The following is a 20,053-nucleotide window of genomic DNA, read 5'->3' as shown; positions in this document are numbered from 1 at the left end:
CAAAAGGAAGTAAAAAGGGAGAGCTAGAAAGATAGCATTGCATCACATTACATGGCAATGCAATGCACAGTTGCTGAAGTTGAACCAAAATGAGCTTGTAATCTGGCTTCTGCAACTTTGAACATGAAAAATCCAATGAGGAGAAGAAAAGCAGAGCCAAAGAGTCCATCCCAAAATCCGACAAACAAGCAAAATGAACAAAAAACATTGAATTCAATTCTTTCTGATTTTAGAAACTGCATTAAAGAAGGGGTGCACTGGTCCTGGAGATACTGCAATACCAGGTCAATGCGTGGAGTGGACAGAGCAAGCTCTTTTTCCATCTCCCTGTTCTAAAAATCCATTTAATATATGGTCCCCAGATAGGGGACGTATCAGATATTAAACTGATAAGAACAGATACTACACTTGATCTTAGCCAAAAGGCCGAGAAGCGATAACCAGAATTGGTTTCAAACTACGGAGCCACCCAAGGATCCTAAAAAGTCCATTTGTGGAGATGAGCTCCTGGACTCCCGTTAAGAAGACAAGTTGTCAACCTCTAGATCCCTTACATGCCTGCACTTTTCGGCTTGCTGCTGCTGCAATCCACGCGTTTTAGATCTGCATAACTCCACCTCTTTAAACACAGCACCTTCACCCCCTGCTGTTCCCACCCGCCTCAACACTGTTGGAAGGGAGGAGAACCAATTAAGGCGGGGGGTGGGGTGGAACGAGCAGCTGTCTACCCTTAGCAGGAGGGCTCCTGATTACATACCTCTCCTGCTGCTGCTGCTGCTGGCTGTCCAGCAGCAGACTGAAGGTGGCTGCTGCTGTGCACAGGTATATAAAGGCTCAGAGCCTATTATGACACGTACAGCCAGCGTTCCATTGCCACATTCCATCTACTGCAGGCAGGATACCTGGCTGGCTGAATGTCGCTGAGAAGCTCACAGAGACCGCCATAAGCAACAGTTTAACAGAATGCCACAGACTAATCAACCAAACTTTTTGGGTTGGGTTCTCTTTTATAGTCTGCAGGCATTAAATGAAAGAAGTCAGTGTTCCAGCAGAAGGAGACAACGTTTCAGAAAAGGCATTGTAGCAAACCAAAAAAGAAATTTTAAGCGCAGCAGAGTAACCAGCGCACATACCTGTTAGCTCAGGTGAGTTTAAAAGGCTGCTGTTGATAACAAGGGCATTTGCTAAATAGATGGTGTGTGTGCAACAATATACTGAAAGGTCAATTATATTGTGCAGCTTATCTCACCACCTGTAGTTATTTAGGTGAAAGCTCCAAAATGCTTGCCTAATATGTCTGTTTATCCAAAAGGAAGTAAAAAGGGAGAGCTAGAAAGATAGCATTGCATCACATTACATGGCAATGCAATGCACAGTTGCTGAAGTTGAACCAAAATGAGCTTGTAATCTGGCTTCTGCAACTTTGAACATGAAAAATCCAATGAGGAGAAGAAAAGCAGAGCCAAAGAGTCCATCCCAAAATCCGACAAACAAGCAAAATGAACAAAAAACATTGAATTCAATTCTTTCTGATTTTAGAAACTGCATTAAAGAAGGGGTGCACCGGTCCTGGAGGTACTGCAATACCAGGTCAATGCGTGGAGTGGACAGAGCAAGCTCTTTTTCCATCTCCCTGTTCTAAAAATCCATTTAATATATGGTCCCCAGATAGGGGACGTATCAGATATTAAACTGATAAGAACAGATACTACACTTGATCTTAGCCAAAAGGCCGAGAAGCGATAACCAGAATTGGTTTCAAACTACGGAGCCACCCAAGGATCCTAAAAAGTCCATTTGTGGAGATGAGCTCCTGGACTCCCGTTAAGAAGACATGTTGTCAACCTCTAGATCCCTTACATGCCTGCACTTTTCGGCTTGCTGCTGCTGCAATCCACGCGTTTTAGATCTGCATAACTCCACCTCTTTAAACACAGCACCTTCACCCCCTGCTGTTCCCACCCGCCTCAACACCGTTGGAAGGGAGGAGAACCAATTAAGGCGGGGGGTGGGGTGGAACGAGCAGCTGTCTACCCTTAGCAGGAGGGCTCCTGATTACATACCTCTCCTGCTGCTGCTGCTGCTGGCTGTCCAGCAGCAGACTGAAGGTGGCTGCTGCTGTGCACAGGTATATAAAGGCTCAGAGCCTATTATGACACGCGCAGCCAGCGTTCCATTGCCACATTCCATCTACTGCAGGCAGGATACCTGGCTGGCTGAATGTCGCTGAGAAGCTCACAGAGACCGCCATAAGCAACAGTTTAACAGAATGCCACAGACTAATCAACCAAACTTTTTGGGTTGGGTTCTCTTTTAAAGTCTGCAGGCATTAAATGAAAGAAGTCAGTGTTCCAGCAGAAGGAGACAACGTTTCAGAAAAGGCATTGTAGCAAACCAAAAAAGAAATTTTAAGCGCAGCAGAGTAACCAGCGCACATACCTGTTAGCTCAGGTGAGTTTAAAAGGCTGCTGTTGATAACAAGGGCATTTGCTAAATAGATGGTGTGTGTGCAACAATATACTGAAAGGTCAATTATATTGTGCAGCTTATCTCACCACCTGTAGTTATTTAGGTGAAAGCTCCAAAATGCTTGCCTAATATGTCTGTTTATCCAAAAGGAAGTAAAAAGGGAGAGCTAGAAAGATAGCATTGCATCACATTACATGGCAATGCAATGCACAGTTGCTGAAGTTGAACCAAAATGAGCTTGTAATCTGGCTTCTGCAACTTTGAACATGAAAAATCCAATGAGGAGAAGAAAAGCAGAGCCAAAGAGTCCATCCCAAAATCCGACAAACAAGCAAAATGAACAAAAAACATTGAATTCAATTCTTTCTGATTTTAGAAACTGCATTAAAGAAGGGGTGCACCGGTCCTGGAGATACTGCAATACCAGGTCAATGCGTGGAGTGGACAGAGCAAGCTCTTTTTCCATCTCCCTGTTCTAAAAATCCATTTAATATATGGTCCCCAGATAGGGGACGTATCAGATATTAAACTGATAAGAACAGATACTACACTTGATCTTAGCCAAAAGGCCGAGAAGCGATAACCAGAATTGGTTTCAAACTACGGAGCCACCCAAGGATCCTAAAAAGTCCATTTGTGGAGATGAGCTCCTGGACTCCCGTTAAGAAGACATGTTGTCAACCTCTAGATCCCTTACATGCCTGCACTTTTCGGCTTGCTGCTGCTGCAATCCACGCGTTTTAGATCTGCATAACTCCACCTCTTTAAACACAGCACCTTCACCCCCTGCTGTTCCCACCCGCCTCAACACCGTTGGAAGGGAGGAGAACCAATTAAGGCGGGGGGTGGGGTGGAACGAGCAGCTGTCTACCCTTAGCAGGAGGGCTCCTGATTACATACCTCTCCTGCTGCTGCTGCTGCTGGCTGTCCAGCAGCAGACTGAAGGTGGCTGCTGCTGTGCACAGGTATATAAAGGCTCAGAGCCTATTATGACACGCGCAGCCAGCGTTCCATTGCCACATTCCATCTACTGCAGGCAGGATACCTGGCTGGCTGAATGTCGCTGAGAAGCTCACAGAGACCGCCATAAGCAACAGTTTAACAGAATGCCACAGACTAATCAACCAAACTTTTTGGGTTGGGTTCTCTTTTATAGTCTGCAGGCATTAAATGAAAGAAGTCAGTGTTCCAGCAGAAGGAGACAACGTTTCAGAAAAGGCATTGTAGCAAACCAAAAAAGAAATTTTAAGCGCAGCAGAGTAACCAGTGCACATACCTGTTAGCTCAGGTGAGTTTAAAAGGCTGCTGTTGATAACAAGGGCATTTGCTAAATAGATGGTGTGTGTGCAACAATATACTGAAAGGTCAATTATATTGTGCAGCTTATCTCACCACCTGTAGTTATTTAGGTGAAAGCTCCAAAATGCTTGCCTAATATGTCTGTTTATCCAAAAGGAAGTAAAAAGGGAGAGCTAGAAAGATAGCATTGCATCACATTACATGGCAATGCAATGCACAGTTGCTGAAGTTGAACCAAAATGAGCTTGTAATCTGGCTTCTGCAACTTTGAACATGAAAAATCCAATGAGGAGAAGAAAAGCAGAGCCAAAGAGTCCATCCCAAAATCCGACAAACAAGCAAAATGAACAAAAAACATTGAATTCAATTCTTTCTGATTTTAGAAACTGCATTAAAGAAGGGGTGCACCGGTCCTGGAGATACTGCAATACCAGGTCAATGCGTGGAGTGGACAGAGCAAGCTCTTTTTCCATCTCCCTGTTCTAAAAATCCATTTAATATATGGTCCCCAGATAGGGGACGTATCAGATATTAAACTGATAAGAACAGATACTACACTTGATCTTAGCCAAAAGGCCGAGAAGCGATAACCAGAATTGGTTTCAAACTACGGAGCCACCCAAGGATCCTAAAAAGTCCATTTGTGGAGATGAGCTCCTGGACTCCCGTTAAGAAGACATGTTGTCAACCTCTAGATCCCTTACATGCCTGCACTTTTCGGCTTGCTGCTGCTGCAATCCACGCGTTTTAGATCTGCATAACTCCACCTCTTTAAACACAGCACCTTCACCCCCTGCTGTTCCCACCCGCCTCAACACCGTTGGAAGGGAGGAGAACCAATTAAGGCGGGGGGTGGGGTGGAACGAGCAGCTGTCTACCCTTAGCAGGAGGGCTCCTGATTACATACCTCTCCTGCTGCTGCTGCTGCTGGCTGTCCAGCAGCAGACTGAAGGTGGCTGCTGCTGTGCACAGGTATATAAAGGCTCAGAGCCTATTATGACACGCGCAGCCAGCGTTCCATTGCCACATTCCATCTACTGCAGGCAGGATACCTGGCTGGCTGAATGTCGCTGAGAAGCTCACAGAGACCGCCATAAGCAACAGTTTAACAGAATGCCACAGACTAATCAACCAAACTTTTTGGGTTGGGTTCTCTTTTATAGTCTGCAGGCATTAAATGAAAGAAGTCAGTGTTCCAGCAGAAGGAGACAACGTTTCAGAAAAGGCATTGTAGCAAACCAAAAAAGAAATTTTAAGCGCAGCAGAGTAACCAGCGCACATACCTGTTAGCTCAGGTGAGTTTAAAAGGCTGCTGTTGATAACAAGGGCATTTGCTAAATAGATGGTGTGTGTGCAACAATATACTGAAAGGTCAATTATATTGTGCAGCTTATCTCACCACCTGTAGTTATTTAGGTGAAAGCTCCAAAATGCTTGCCTAATATGTCTGTTTATCCAAAAGGAAGTAAAAAGGGAGAGCTAGAAAGATAGCATTGCATCACATTACATGGCAATGCAATGCACAGTTGCTGAAGTTGAACCAAAATGAGCTTGTAATCTGGCTTCTGCAACTTTGAACATGAAAAATCCAATGAGGAGAAGAAAAGCAGAGCCAAAGAGTCCATCCCAAAATCCGACAAACAAGCAAAATGAACAAAAAACATTGAATTCAATTCTTTCTGATTTTAGAAACTGCATTAAAGAAGGGGTGCACCGGTCCTGGAGATACTGCAATACCAGGTCAATGCGTGGAGTGGACAGAGCAAGCTCTTTTTCCATCTCCCTGTTCTAAAAATCCATTTAATATATGGTCCCCAGATAGGGGACGTATCAGATATTAAACTGATAAGAACAGATACTACACTTGATCTTAGCCAAAAGGCCGAGAAGCGATAACCAGAATTGGTTTCAAACTACGGAGCCACCCAAGGATCCTAAAAAGTCCATTTGTGGAGATGAGCTCCTGGACTCCCGTTAAGAAGACATGTTGTCAACCTCTAGATCCCTTACATGCCTGCACTTTTCGGCTTGCTGCTGCTGCAATCCACGCGTTTTAGATCTGCATAACTCCACCTCTTTAAACACAGCACCTTCACCCCCTGCTGTTCCCACCCGCCTCAACACCGTTGGAAGGGAGGAGAACCAATTAAGGCGGGGGGTGGGGTGGAACGAGCAGCTGTCTACCCTTAGCAGGAGGGCTCCTGATTACATACCTCTCCTGCTGCTGCTGCTGCTGGCTGTCCAGCAGCAGACTGAAGGTGGCTGCTGCTGTGCACAGGTATATAAAGGCTCAGAGCCTATTATGACACGCGCAGCCAGCGTTCCATTGCCACATTCCATCTACTGCAGGCAGGATACCTGGCTGGCTGAATGTCGCTGAGAAGCTCACAGAGACCGCCATAAGCAACAGTTTAACAGAATGCCACAGACTAATCAACCAAACTTTTTGGGTTGGGTTCTCTTTTATAGTCTGCAGGCATTAAATGAAAGAAGTCAGTGTTCCAGCAGAAGGAGACAATGTTTCAGAAAAGGCATTGTAGCAAACCAAAAAAGAAATTTTAAGCGCAGCAGAGTAACCAGCGCACATACCTGTTAGCTCAGGTGAGTTTAAAAGGCTGCTGTTGATAACAAGGGCATTTGCTAAATAGATGGTGTGTGTGCAACAATATACTGAAAGGTCAATTATATTGTGCAGCTTATCTCACCACCTGTAGTTATTTAGGTGAAAGCTCCAAAATGCTTGCCTAATATGTCTGTTTATCCAAAAGGAAGTAAAAAGGGAGAGCTAGAAAGATAGCATTGCATCACATTACATGGCAATGCAATGCACAGTTGCTGAAGTTGAACCAAAATGAGCTTGTAATCTGGCTTCTGCAACTTTGAACATGAAAAATCCAATGAGGAGAAGAAAAGCAGAGCCAAAGAGTCCATCCCAAAATCCGACAAACAAGCAAAATGAACAAAAAACATTGAATTCAATTCTTTCTGATTTTAGAAACTGCATTAAAGAAGGGGTGCACCGGTCCTGGAGATACTGCAATACCAGGTCAATGCGTGGAGTGGACAGAGCAAGCTCTTTTTCCATCTCCCTGTTCTAAAAATCCATTTAATATATGGTCCCCAGATAGGGGACGTATCAGATATTAAACTGATAAGAACAGATTTTTTTTTTTAATCGAAAGCCCGAATTCGTGTACAAAACCCGAGTGCGCTTAAAAAAGTGACAAGTGCCACAAAAAAAGTGCACTAGGATGCTGGTCTTCTTGAAACCCTCTCCAAAAGGAGAAGGGTCCCCCAAACCATTCCCCGTCCCTCCGAGCCAAAAGGCCACAGCGAGGAACAGGGACAAAAAGCCACCTCCAGCCGAAGCCAGAGGCGACCCAATCTTACCCCCAGCACCTGCCCGAGTTCTCACCCGAGCAAGGCACTGGGAGCCAAAGACTGTGCTCCCCTCCCGGAAGAGGGGAGCCAACAACGCTCTCCTCCCGAAAGAGGAGAGCCAGGGGGGTTCAGGGGGGAGCGGAACCTGATGGCCACACACTCCCCCCCTAGACCTGCCAAGAGAGGAACCCGTAAGGGAACCGCATCCCGACAAAATCCTAGTAGGACGTGACACACGTGAATAAGTGGACACACAGTGACAAAGAAATTAAATAAATAGTGAAGGTTTCACAGTATAATACTGCCCGGACCTTCGACCGGGAATTGAAAAATTCCCCATCCTAAGGCCAGAAGGCCCGGAATAAGGGTGTGTGCGAAGAAAGAAAATTTGAAGTGCTTGTGCAAATGTGCCATAAACTCAAGTGGGGTTCCCAATCCCAGTGAGTTAAGGCACCCCAGGGTCACCACTCCTGGGGCACTTCACACTTCGGGCTTTCGATCTTCCCCGGCCCAATGGCGTCGATCCTGGGGGGCCATGCTTTCCACCAGATGACTATATTAGCCACCTGGCGTACTAACAAGCGCCTAAACCCCAGTGTGCATAATGTATCAATCTACTAGGGCGGCCAACATCCAAAACCGCCTTTTCGAAAGATACTACACTTGATCTTAGCCAAAAGGCCGAGAAGCGATAACCAGAATTGGTTTCAAACTACGGAGCCACCCAAGGATCCTAAAAAGTCCATTTGTGGAGATGAGCTCCTGGACTCCCGTTAAGAAGACATGTTGTCAACCTCTAGATCCCTTACATGCCTGCACTTTTCGGCTTGCTGCTGCTGCAATCCACGCGTTTTAGATCTGCATAACTCCACCTCTTTAAACACAGCACCTTCACCCCCTGCTGTTCCCACCCGCCTCAACACCGTTGGAAGGGAGGAGAACCAATTAAGGCGGGGGGTGGGGTGGAACGAGCAGCTGTCTACCCTTAGCAGGAGGGCTCCTGATTACATACCTCTCCTGCTGCTGCTGCTGCTGGCTGTCCAGCAGCAGACTGAAGGTGGCTGCTGCTGTGCACAGGTATATAAAGGCTCAGAGCCTATTATGACACGCGCAGCCAGCGTTCCATTGGCACATTCCATCTACTGCAGGCAGGATACCTGGCTGGCTGAATGTCGCTGAGAAGCTCACAGAGACCGCCATAAGCAACAGTTTAACAGAATGCCACAGACTAATCAACCAAACTTTTTGGGTTGGGTTCTCTTTTATAGTCTGCAGGCATTAAATGAAAGAAGTCAGTGTTCCAGCAGAAGGAGACAACGTTTCAGAAAAGGCATTGTAGCAAACCAAAAAAGAAATTTTAAGCGCAGCAGAGTAACCAACGCACATACCTGTTAGCTCAGGTGAGTTTAAAAGGCTGCTGTTGATAACAAGGGCATTTGCTAAATAGATGGTGTGTGTGCAACAATATACTGAAAGGTCAATTATATTGTGCAGCTTATCTCACCACCTGTAGTTATTTAGGTGAAAGCTCCAAAATGCTTGCCTAATATGTCTGTTTATCCAAAAGGAAGTAAAAAGGGAGAGCTAGAAAGATAGCATTGCATCACATTACATGGCAATGCAATGCACAGTTGCTGAAGTTGAACCAAAATGAGCTTGTAATCTGGCTTCTGCAACTTTGAACATGAAAAATCCAATGAGGAGAAGAAAAGCAGAGCCAAAGAGTCCATCCCAAAATCCGACAAACAAGCAAAATGAACAAAAAACATTGAATTCAATTCTTTCTGATTTTAGAAACTGCATTAAAGAAGGGGTGCACCGGTCCTGGAGATACTGCAATACCAGGTCAATGCGTGGAGTGGACAGAGCAAGCTCTTTTTCCATCTCCCTGTTCTAAAAATCCATTTAATATATGGTCCCCAGATAGGGGACGTATCAGATATTAAACTGATAAGAACAGATACTACACTTGATCTTAGCCAAAAGGCCGAGAAGCGATAACCAGAATTGGTTTCAAACTACGGAGCCACCCAAGGATCCTAAAAAGTCCATTTGTGGAGATGAGCTCCTGGACTCCCGTTAAGAAGACATGTTGTCAACCTCTAGATCCCTTACATGCCTGCACTTTTCGGCTTGCTGCTGCTGCAATCCACGCGTTTTAGATCTGCATAACTCCACCTCTTTAAACACAGCACCTTCACCCCCTGCTGTTCCCACCCGCCTCAACACCGTTGGAAGGGAGGAGAACCAATTAAGGCGGGGGGTGGGGTGGAACGAGCAGCTGTCTACCCTTAGCAGGAGGGCTCCTGATTACATACCTCTCCTGCTGCTGCTGCTGCTGGCTGTCCAGCAGCAGACTGAAGGTGGCTGCTGCTGTGCACAGGTATATAAAGGCTCAGAGCCTATTATGACACGCGCAGCCAGCGTTCCATTGGCACATTCCATCTACTGCAGGCAGGATACCTGGCTGGCTGAATGTCGCTGAGAAGCTCACAGAGACCGCCATAAGCAACAGTTTAACAGAATGCCACAGACTAATCAACCAAACTTTTTGGGTTGGGTTCTCTTTTATAGTCTGCAGGCATTAAATGAAAGAAGTCAGTGTTCCAGCAGAAGGAGACAACGTTTCAGAAAAGGCATTGTAGCAAACCAAAAAAGAAATTTTAAGCGCAGCAGAGTAACCAGCGCACATACCTGTTAGCTCAGGTGAGTTTAAAAGGCTGCTGTTGATAACAAGGGCATTTGCTAAATAGATGGTGTGTGTGCAACAATATACTGAAAGGTCAATTATATTGTGCAGCTTATCTCACCACCTGTAGTTATTTAGGTGAAAGCTCCAAAATGCTTGCCTAATATGTCTGTTTATCCAAAAGGAAGTAAAAAGGGAGAGCTAGAAAGATAGCATTGCATCACATTACATGGCAATGCAATGCACAGTTGCTGAAGTTGAACCAAAATGAGCTTGTAATCTGGCTTCTGCAACTTTGAACATGAAAAATCCAATGAGGAGAAGAAAAGCAGAGCCAAAGAGTCCATCCCAAAATCCGACAAACAAGCAAAATGAACAAAAAACATTGAATTCAATTCTTTCTGATTTTAGAAACTGCATTAAAGAAGGGGTGCACCGGTCCTGGAGATACTGCAATACCAGGTCAATGCGTGGAGTGGACAGAGCAAGCTCTTTTTCCATCTCCCTGTTCTAAAAATCCATTTAATATATGGTCCCCAGATAGGGGACGTATCAGATATTAAACTGATAAGAACAGATACTACACTTGATCTTAGCCAAAAGGCCGAGAAGCGATAACCAGAATTGGTTTCAAACTACGGAGCCACCCAAGGATCCTAAAAAGTCCATTTGTGGAGATGAGCTCCTGGACTCCCGTTAAGAAGACATGTTGTCAACCTCTAGATCCCTTACATGCCTGCACTTTTCGGCTTGCTGCTGCTGCAATCCACGCGTTTTAGATCTGCATAACTCCACCTCTTTAAACACAGCACCTTCACCCCCTGCTGTTCCCACCCGCCTCAACACCGTTGGAAGGGAGGAGAACCAATTAAGGCGGGGGGTGGGGTGGAACGAGCAGCTGTCTACCCTTAGCAGGAGGGCTCCTGATTACATACCTCTCCTGCTGCTGCTGCTGCTGGCTGTCCAGCAGCAGACTGAAGGTGGCTGCTGCTGTGCACAGGTATATAAAGGCTCAGAGCCTATTATGACACGCGCAGCCAGCGTTCCATTGCCACATTCCATCTACTGCAGGCAGGATACCTGGCTGGCTGAATGTCGCTGAGAAGCTCACAGAGACCGCCATAAGCAACAGTTTAACAGAATGCCACAGACTAATCAACCAAACTTTTTGGGTTGGGTTCTCTTTTATAGTCTGCAGGCATTAAATGAAAGAAGTCAGTGTTCCAGCAGAAGGAGACAACGTTTCAGAAAAGGCATTGTAGCAAACCAAAAAAGAAATTTTAAGCGCAGCAGAGTAACCAGCGCACATACCTGTTAGCTCAGGTGAGTTTAAAAGGCTGCTGATGATAACAAGGGCATTTGCTAAATAGATGGTGTGTGTGCAACAATATACTGAAAGGTCAATTATATTGTGCAGCTTATCTCACCACCTGTAGTTATTTAGGTGAAAGCTCCAAAATGCTTGCCTAATATGTCTGTTTATCCAAAAGGAAGTAAAAAGGGAGAGCTAGAAAGATAGCATTGCATCACATTACATGGCAATGCAATGCACAGTTGCTGAAGTTGAACCAAAATGAGCTTGTAATCTGGCTTCTGCAACTTTGAACATGAAAAATCCAATGAGGAGAAGAAAAGCAGAGCCAAAGAGTCCATCCCAAAATCCGACAAACAAGCAAAATGAACAAAAAACATTGAATTCAATTCTTTCTGATTTTAGAAACTGCATTAAAGAAGGGGTGCACCGGTCCTGGAGATACTGCAATACCAGGTCAATGCGTGGAGTGGACAGAGCAAGCTCTTTTTCCATCTCCCTGTTCTAAAAATCCATTTAATATATGGTCCCCAGATAGGGGACGTATCAGATATTAAACTGATAAGAACAGATACTACACTTGATCTTAGCCAAAAGGCCGAGAAGCGATAACCAGAATTGGTTTCAAACTACGGAGCCACCCAAGGATCCTAAAAAGTCCATTTGTGGAGATGAGCTCCTGGACTCCCGTTAAGAAGACATGTTGTCAACCTCTAGATCCCTTACATGCCTGCACTTTTCGGCTTGCTGCTGCTGCAATCCACGCGTTTTAGATCTGCATAACTCCACCTCTTTAAACACAGCACCTTCACCCCCTGCTGTTCCCACCCGCCTCAACACCGTTGGAAGGGAGGAGAACCAATTAAGGCGGGGGGTGGGGTGGAACGAGCAGCTGTCTACCCTTAGCAGGAGGGCTCCTGATTACATACCTCTCCTGCTGCTGCTGCTGCTGGCTGTCCAGCAGCAGACTGAAGGTGGCTGCTGCTGTGCACAGGTATATAAAGGCTCAGAGCCTATTATGACACGCGCAGCCAGCGTTCCATTGCCACATTCCATCTACTGCAGGCAGGATACCTGGCTGGCTGAATGTCGCTGAGAAGCTCACAGAGACCGCCATAAGCAACAGTTTAACAGAATGCCACAGACTAATCAACCAAACTTTTTGGGTTGGGTTCTCTTTTATAGTCTGCAGGCATTAAATGAAAGAAGTCAGTGTTCCAGCAGAAGGAGACAACGTTTCAGAAAAGGCATTGTAGCAAACCAAAAAAGAAATTTTAAGCGCAGCAGAGTAACCAGCGCACATACCTGTTAGCTCAGGTGAGTTTAAAAGGCTGCTGTTGATAACAAGGGCATTTGCTAAATAGATGGTGTGTGTGCAACAATATACTGAAAGGTCAATTATATTGTGCAGCTTATCTCACCACCTGTAGTTATTTAGGTGAAAGCTCCAAAATGCTTGCCTAATATGTCTGTTTATCCAAAAGGAAGTAAAAAGGGAGAGCTAGAAAGATAGCATTGCATCACATTACATGGCAATGCAATGCACAGTTGCTGAAGTTGAACCAAAATGAGCTTGTAATCTGGCTTCTGCAACTTTGAACATGAAAAATCCAATGAGGAGAAGAAAAGCAGAGCCAAAGAGTCCATCCCAAAATCCGACAAACAAGCAAAATGAACAAAAAACATTGAATTCAATTCTTTCTGATTTTAGAAACTGCATTAAAGAAGGGGTGCACCGGTCCTGGAGATACTGCAATACCAGGTCAATGCGTGGAGTGGACAGAGCAAGCTCTTTTTCCATCTCCCTGTTCTAAAAATCCATTTAATATATGGTCCCCAGATAGGGGACGTATCAGATATTAAACTGATAAGAACAGATACTACACTTGATCTTAGCCAAAAGGCCGAGAAGCGATAACCAGAATTGGTTTCAAACTACGGAGCCACCCAAGGATCCTAAAAAGTCCATTTGTGGAGATGAGCTCCTGGACTCCCGTTAAGAAGACATGTTGTCAACCTCTAGATCCCTTACATGCCTGCACTTTTCGGCTTGCTGCTGCTGCAATCCACGCGTTTTAGATCTGCATAACTCCACCTCTTTAAACACAGCACCTTCACCCCCTGCTGTTCCCACCCGCCTCAACACCGTTGGAAGGGAGGAGAACCAATTAAGGCGGGGGGTGGGGTGGAACGAGCAGCTGTCTACCCTTAGCAGGAGGGCTCCTGATTACATACCTCTCCTGCTGCTGCTGCTGCTGGCTGTCCAGCAGCAGACTGAAGGTGGCTGCTGCTGTGCACAGGTATATAAAGGCTCAGAGCCTATTATGACACGCGCAGCCAGCGTTCCATTGCCACATTCCATCTACTGCAGGCAGGATACCTGGCTGGCTGAATGTCGCTGAGAAGCTCACAGAGACCGCCATAAGCAACAGTTTAACAGAATGCCACAGACTAATCAACCAAACTTTTTGGGTTGGGTTCTCTTTTATAGTCTGCAGGTATTAAATGAAAGAAGTCAGTGTTCCAGCAGAAGGAGACAACGTTTCAGAAAAGGCATTGTAGCAAACCAAAAAAGAAATTTTAAGCGCAGCAGAGTAACCAGCGCACATACCTGTTAGCTCAGGTGAGTTTAAAAGGCTGCTGTTGATAACAAGGGCATTTGCTAAATAGATGGTGTGTGTGCAACAATATACTGAAAGGTCAATTATATTGTGCAGCTTATCTCACCACCTGTAGTTATTTAGGTGAAAGCTCCAAAATGCTTGCCTAATATGTCTGTTTATCCAAAAGGAAGTAAAAAGGGAGAGCTAGAAAGATAGCATTGCATCACATTACATGGCAATGCAATGCACAGTTGCTGAAGTTGAACCAAAATGAGCTTGTAATCTGGCTTCTGCAACTTTGAACATGAAAAATCCAATGAGGAGAAGAAAAGCAGAGCCAAAGAGTCCATCCCAAAATCCGACAAACAAGCAAAATGAACAAAAAACATTGAATTCAATTCTTTCTGATTTTAGAAACTGCATTAAAGAAGGGGTGCACCGGTCCTGGAGATACTGCAATACCAGGTCAATGCGTGGAGTGGACAGAGCAAGCTCTTTTTCCATCTCCCTGTTCTAAAAATCCATTTAATATATGGTCCCCAGATAGGGGACGTATCAGATATTAAACTGATAAGAACAGATAGTACACTTGATCTTAGCCAAAAGGCCGAGAAGCGATAACCAGAATTGGTTTCAAACTACGGAGCCACCCAAGGATCCTAAAAAGTCCATTTGTGGAGATGAGCTCCTGGACTCCCGTTAAGAAGACATGTTGTCAACCTCTAGATCCCTTACATGCCTGCACTTTTCGGCTTGCTGCTGCTGCAATCCACGCGTTTTAGATCTGCATAACTCCACCTCTTTAAACACAGCACCTTCACCCCCTGCTGTTCCCACCCGCCTCAACACCGTTGGAAGGGAGGAGAACCAATTAAGGCGGGGGGTGGGGTGGAACGAGCAGCTGTCTACCCTTAGCAGGAGGGCTCCTGATTACATACCTCTCCTGCTGCTGCTGCTGCTGGCTGTCCAGCAGCAGACTGAAGGTGGCTGCTGCTGTGCACAGGTATATAAAGGCTCAGAGCCTATTATGACACGCGCAGCCAGCGTTCCATTGCCACATTCCATCTACTGCAGGCAGGATACCTGGCTGGCTGAATGTCACTGAGAAGCTCACAGAGACCGCCATAAGCAACAGTTTAACAGAATGCCACAGACTAATCAACCAAACTTTTTGGGTTGGGTTCTCTTTTATAGTCTGCAGGCATTAAATGAAAGAAGTCAGTGTTCCAGCAGAAGGAGACAACGTTTCAGAAAAGGCATTGTAGCAAACCAAAAAAGAAATTTTAAGCGCAGCAGAGTAACCAGCGCACATACCTGTTAGCTCAGGTGAGTTTAAAAGGCTGCTGTTGATAACAAGGGCATTTGCTAAATAGATGGTGTGTGTGCAACAATATACTGAAAGGTCAATTATATTGTGCAGCTTATCTCACCACCTGTAGTTATTTAGGTGAAAGCTCCAAAATGCTTGCCTAATATGTCTGTTTATCCAAAAGGAAGTAAAAAGGGAGAGCTAGAAAGATAGCATTGCATCACATTACATGGCAATGCAATGCACAGTTGCTGAAGTTGAACCAAAATGAGCTTGTAATCTGGCTTCTGCAACTTTGAACATGAAAAATCCAATGAGGAGAAGAAAAGCAGAGCCAAAGAGTCCATCCCAAAATCCGACAAACAAGCAAAATGAACAAAAAACATTGAATTCAATTCTTTCTGATTTTAGAAACTGCATTAAAGAAGGGGTGCACCGGTCCTGGAGATACTGCAATACCAGGTCAATGCGTGGAGTGGACAGAGCAAGCTCTTTTTCCATCTCCCTGTTCTAAAAATCCATTTAATATATGGTCCCCAGATAGGGGACGTATCAGATATTAAACTGATAAGAACAGATTTTTTTTTTTTTTTTTTTTTTTTATTCTTTTTTTTTGAAAGCCCGAATTCGTGTACAAAACCCGAGTGCGCTTAAAAAAGTGACAAGTGCCACAAAAAAAGTGCACTAGGATGCTGGTCTTCTTGAAACCCTCTCCAAAAGGAGAAGGGTCCCCCAAACCATTCCCCGTCCCTCCGAGCCAAAAGGCCACAGCGAGGAACAGGGACAAAAAGCCACCTCCAGCCGAAGCCAGAGGCGACCCAATCTTACCCCCAGCACCTGCCCGAGTTCTCACCCGAGCAAGGCACTGGGAGCCAAAGACTGTGCTCCCCTCCCGGAAGAGGGGAGCCAACAACGCTCTCCTCCCGAAAGAGGAGAGCCAGGGGGGTTCAGGGGGGAGCGGAACCTGATGGCCACACACTCCCCCCCTAGACCTGCCAAGAGAGGAACCCGTAAGGGAACCGCATCCCGACAAAATCCTAGTAGGACGTGACACACGTGAATAAGTGGACACACAGTGACAAAGAAATTAAATAAATAGTGAAGGTTTCACAGTATAATACTGCCCGGACCTTCGACCGGGAATTGAAAAATTCCCCATCCTAAGGCCAGAAGGCCCGGAATAAGGGTGTGTGCGAAGAAAGAAAATTTGAAGTGCTTGTGCAAATGTGCCATAAACTCAAGTGGGGTTCCCAATCCCAGTGAGTTAAGGCACCCCAGGGTCACCACTCCTGGGGCACTTCACACTTCGGGCTTTCGATCTTCCCCGGCCCAATGGCGTCGATCCTGGGGGGCCATGCTTTCCACCAGATGACTATATTAGCCACCTGGCGTACTAACAAGCGCCTAAACCCCAGTGTGCATAATGTATCAATCTACTAGGGCGGCCAACATCCAAATACGCCTTTTCGAAAGATACTACACTTGATCTTAGCCAAAAGGCCGAGAAGCGATAACCAGAATTGGTTTCAAACTACGGAGCCACCCAAGGATCCTAAAAAGTCCATTTGTGGAGATGAGCTCCTGGACTCCCGTTAAGAAGACATGTTGTCAACCTCTAGATCCCTTACATGCCTGCACTTTTCGGCTTGCTGCTGCTGCAATCCACGCGTTTTAGATCTGCATAACTCCACCTCTTTAAACACAGCACCTTCACCCCCTGCTGTTCCCACCCGCCTCAACACCGTTGGAAGGGAGGAGAACCAATTAAGGCGGGGGGTGGGGTGGAACGAGCAGCTGTCTACCCTTAGCAGGAGGGCTCCTGATTACATACCTCTCCTGCTGCTGCTGCTGCTGGCTGTCCAGCAGCAGACTGAAGGTGGCTGCTGCTGTGCACAGGTATATAAAGGCTCAGAGCCTATTATGACACGCGCAGCCAGCGTTCCATTGCCACATTCCATCTACTTCAGGCAGGATACCTGGCTGGCTGAATGTCGCTGAGAAGCTCACAGAGACCGCCATAAGCAACAGTTTAACAGAATGCCACAGACTAATCAACCAAACTTTTTGGGTTGGGTTCTCTTTTATAGTCTGCAGGCATTAAATGAAAGAAGTCAGTGTTCCAGCAGAAGGAGACAACGTTTCAGAAAAGGCATTGTAGCAAACCAAAAAAGAAATTTTAAGCGCAGCAGAGTAACCAGCGCACATACCTGTTAGCTCAGGTGAGTTTAAAAGGCTGCTGTTGATAACAAGGGCATTTGCTAAATAGATGGTGTGTGTGCAACAATATACTGAAAGGTCAATTATATTGTGCAGCTTATCTCACCACCTGTAGTTATTTAAGTGAAAGCTCCAAAATGCTTGCCTAATATGTCTGTTTATCCAAAAGGAAGTAAAAAGGGAGAGCTAGAAAGATAGCATTGCATCACATTACATGGCAATGCAATGCACAGTTGCTGAAGTTGAACCAAAATGAGCTTGTAATCTGGCTTCTGCAACTTTGAACATGAAAAATCCAATGAGGAGAAGAAAAGCAGAGCCAAAGAGTCCATCCCAAAATCCGACAAACAAGCAAAATGAACAAAAAACATTGAATTCAATTCTTTCTGATTTTAGAAACTGCATTAAAGAAGGGGTGCACCGGTCCTGGAGATACTGCAATACCAGGTCAATGCGTGGAGTGGACAGAGCAAGCTCTTTTTCCATCTCCCTGTTCTAAAAATCCATTTAATATATGGTCCCCAGATAGGGGACGTATCAGATATTAAACTGATAAGAACAGATACTACACTTGATCTTAGCCAAAAGGCCGAGAAGCGATAACCAGAATTGGTTTCAAACTACGGAGCCACCCAAGGATCCTAAAAAGTCCATTTGTGGAGATGAGCTCCTGGACTCCCGTTAAGAAGACATGTTGTCAACCTCTAGATCCCTTACATGCCTGCACTTTTCGGCTTGCTGCTGCTGCAATCCACGCGTTTTAGATCTGCATAACTCCACCTCTTTAAACACAGCACCTTCACCCCCTGCTGTTCCCACCCGCCTCAACACCGTTGGAAGGGAGGAGAACCAATTAAGGCGGGGGGTGGGGTGGAACGAGCAGCTGTCTACCCTTAGCAGGAGGGCTCCTGATTACATACCTCTCCTGCTGCTGCTGCTGCTGGCTGTCCAGCAGCAGACTGAAGGTGGCTGCTGCTGTGCACAGGTATATAAAGGCTCAGAGCCTATTATGACACGCGCAGCCAGCGTTCCATTGCCACATTCCATCTACTGCAGGCAGGATACCTGGCTGGCTGAATGTCGCTGAGAAGCTCACAGAGACCGCCATAAGCAACAGTTTAACAGAATGCCACAGACTAATCAACCAAACTTTTTGGGTTGGGTTCTCTTTTATAGTCTGCAGGCATTAAATGAAAGAAGTCAGTGTTCCAGCAGAAGGAGACAACGTTTCAGAAAAGGCATTGTAGCAAACCAAAAAAGAAATTTTAAGCGCAGCAGAGTAACCAGCGCACATACCTGTTAGCTCAGGTGAGTTTAAAAGGCTGCTGTTGATAACAAGGGCATTTGCTAAATAGATGGTGTGTGTGCAACAATATACTGAAAGGTCAATTATATTGTGCAGCTTATCTCACCACCTGTAGTTATTTAGGTGAAAGCTCCAAAATGCTTGCCTAATATGTCTGTTTATCCAAAAGGAAGTAAAAAGGGAGAGCTAGAAAGATAGCATTGCATCACATTACATGGCAATGCAATGCACAGTTGCTGAAGTTGAACCAAAATGAGCTTGTAATCTGGCTTCTGCAACTTTGAACATGAAAAATCCAATGAGGAGAAGAAAAGCAGAGCCAAAGAGTCCATCCCAAAATCCGACAAACAAGCAAAATGAACAAAAAACATTGAATTCAATTCTTTCTGATTTTAGAAACTGCATTAAAGAAGGGGTGCACCGGTCCTGGAGATACTGCAATACCAGGTCAATGCGTGGAGTGGACAGAGCAAGCTCTTTTTCCATCTCCCTGTTCTAAAAATCCATTTAATATATGGTCCCCAGATAGGGGACGTATCAGATATTAAACTGATAAGAACAGATTTTGCGTTTATATTTAAAATATCGTAGTCTTTATCTTTTCTTCAGAGCTTTAAAATAACATCTTCCATAGGTGATAGTTCCATATACTCAGGGCTCTTTTCTTTCCAAGCTTCTTCATATCCATTAGGTAGTACATATAAATTTCACTTAATGCCAGTCTTATACAATCCTTGACTTCTATATAGTCTCTTTTAAACAACAATATGTTTCTGGTCTTCCATAGAGCACTTTTAACACAACTCAAAGTGCACCATAAAACTCTCTCTTTTTCTTTCATCATGTTTGGTAAAATCCCATATAAAACCACTTCATGGCTTAAAAAATTAAGACCAGATAAAAATTTTAAAAGCTCACCACAGTCTTTCCACACTTGCTGTGCAAAATCACAATTCCAAATAAGGTGCATAGTAGTCTCATCATTATTGCACTGATGCCTCGGGCAGGTTTGTATAGTGCTCAGTCTTCTTTTATACTGGAAATCACGAGTCGGTAAACATTCCTGCACAATCATCCAAGCTAAGTCTTTATGTTGATTCATCAGGTAAGGTGCATTTGTTAAATTCCATATTTTAGTGACTCTGCTATATGAATAATGGCTTATGGGCGTCAAAGTTTCTTTCTTTTTTAATTGCTGCAGCAGCTTCCTTGCATTCTTCAATGTCTCCATCTCAAAAGAATCTAGGCCATATAATCTGATAACTTTCTCCAGGATGGCATATTGTTGTGGAGGTGATAACAACACTGGGCTTGTTAAAGAAATGGATATCCACTTTCGCCTCCTAAAAATGTGGCCAGCTGCATATCTTAAAAAATGTGCCCAAGGGCTTGAAGCAAACATATATTTAAAACAGAGGCTAAAAAACTTGGAGTATAAAAACAGTTTGACGTTGGGAACATCCTTACC

At 45.0% G+C, this 20,053-nt stretch overlaps 12 non-coding genes and 4 pseudogenes across 12 annotated transcripts; all 16 read right to left on the bottom strand.

Moving 5' to 3' along the window:
* Positions 1–247: 247 nt before the first annotated feature.
* Positions 248–438, bottom strand: LOC141230539 (U2 spliceosomal RNA). Its single transcript, XR_012296998.1, has one exon. It is a non-coding gene; the product is annotated as a U2 spliceosomal RNA (small nuclear RNA).
* A 1,115-nt stretch (positions 439–1,553) lies between these two features.
* On the bottom strand, positions 1,554–1,744 carry LOC141230304 (U2 spliceosomal RNA). Its single transcript, XR_012296854.1, has one exon. It is a non-coding gene; the product is annotated as a U2 spliceosomal RNA (small nuclear RNA).
* Positions 1,745–2,859: 1,115 nt separating this feature from the next.
* Positions 2,860–3,050, bottom strand: LOC141230494 (U2 spliceosomal RNA). The gene has a single exon (XR_012296955.1). It is a non-coding gene; the product is annotated as a U2 spliceosomal RNA (small nuclear RNA).
* A 1,115-nt stretch (positions 3,051–4,165) lies between these two features.
* On the bottom strand, positions 4,166–4,356 carry LOC141230493 (U2 spliceosomal RNA). The gene has a single exon (XR_012296954.1). It is a non-coding gene; the product is annotated as a U2 spliceosomal RNA (small nuclear RNA).
* Positions 4,357–5,471: 1,115 nt separating this feature from the next.
* Positions 5,472–5,662, bottom strand: LOC141230492 (U2 spliceosomal RNA). The gene has a single exon (XR_012296953.1). It is a non-coding gene; the product is annotated as a U2 spliceosomal RNA (small nuclear RNA).
* Positions 5,663–6,777: 1,115 nt separating this feature from the next.
* Positions 6,778–6,961, bottom strand: LOC141230317 (U2 spliceosomal RNA). Its single transcript, XR_012296862.1, has one exon. It is a non-coding gene; the product is annotated as a U2 spliceosomal RNA (small nuclear RNA).
* Positions 6,962–7,750: 789 nt separating this feature from the next.
* LOC141230433 (U2 spliceosomal RNA) lies at positions 7,751–7,842 on the bottom strand (annotated as a pseudogene).
* A 1,115-nt stretch (positions 7,843–8,957) lies between these two features.
* Positions 8,958–9,148, bottom strand: LOC141230491 (U2 spliceosomal RNA). The gene has a single exon (XR_012296952.1). It is a non-coding gene; the product is annotated as a U2 spliceosomal RNA (small nuclear RNA).
* Positions 9,149–10,263: 1,115 nt separating this feature from the next.
* On the bottom strand, positions 10,264–10,454 carry LOC141230490 (U2 spliceosomal RNA). Its single transcript, XR_012296951.1, has one exon. It is a non-coding gene; the product is annotated as a U2 spliceosomal RNA (small nuclear RNA).
* Positions 10,455–11,569: 1,115 nt separating this feature from the next.
* LOC141230489 (U2 spliceosomal RNA) lies at positions 11,570–11,760 on the bottom strand. The gene has a single exon (XR_012296950.1). It is a non-coding gene; the product is annotated as a U2 spliceosomal RNA (small nuclear RNA).
* Positions 11,761–12,875: 1,115 nt separating this feature from the next.
* Positions 12,876–13,066, bottom strand: LOC141230488 (U2 spliceosomal RNA). Its single transcript, XR_012296949.1, has one exon. It is a non-coding gene; the product is annotated as a U2 spliceosomal RNA (small nuclear RNA).
* A 1,115-nt stretch (positions 13,067–14,181) lies between these two features.
* Positions 14,182–14,372, bottom strand: LOC141230206 (U2 spliceosomal RNA). The gene has a single exon (XR_012296760.1). It is a non-coding gene; the product is annotated as a U2 spliceosomal RNA (small nuclear RNA).
* A 1,115-nt stretch (positions 14,373–15,487) lies between these two features.
* LOC141230393 (U2 spliceosomal RNA) lies at positions 15,488–15,688 on the bottom strand (annotated as a pseudogene).
* A 794-nt stretch (positions 15,689–16,482) lies between these two features.
* On the bottom strand, positions 16,483–16,574 carry LOC141230430 (U2 spliceosomal RNA; annotated as a pseudogene).
* A 1,115-nt stretch (positions 16,575–17,689) lies between these two features.
* LOC141230486 (U2 spliceosomal RNA) lies at positions 17,690–17,880 on the bottom strand. The gene has a single exon (XR_012296947.1). It is a non-coding gene; the product is annotated as a U2 spliceosomal RNA (small nuclear RNA).
* Positions 17,881–18,995: 1,115 nt separating this feature from the next.
* LOC141230313 (U2 spliceosomal RNA) lies at positions 18,996–19,171 on the bottom strand (annotated as a pseudogene).
* Between the last annotated feature and the right edge of the window lie 882 nt (positions 19,172–20,053).

The sequence above is a fragment of the Phyllobates terribilis genome, unplaced genomic scaffold (assembly GCF_046119375.1).
Source record: "Phyllobates terribilis strain yellow unplaced genomic scaffold, ASM4611937v1 Scaffold_499__1_contigs__length_1316695, whole genome shotgun sequence".
Taxonomy (NCBI): Eukaryota; Metazoa; Chordata; class Amphibia; order Anura; family Dendrobatidae; genus Phyllobates; species Phyllobates terribilis.
This window is presented reverse-complemented; position numbering and strand designations above follow the sequence as displayed.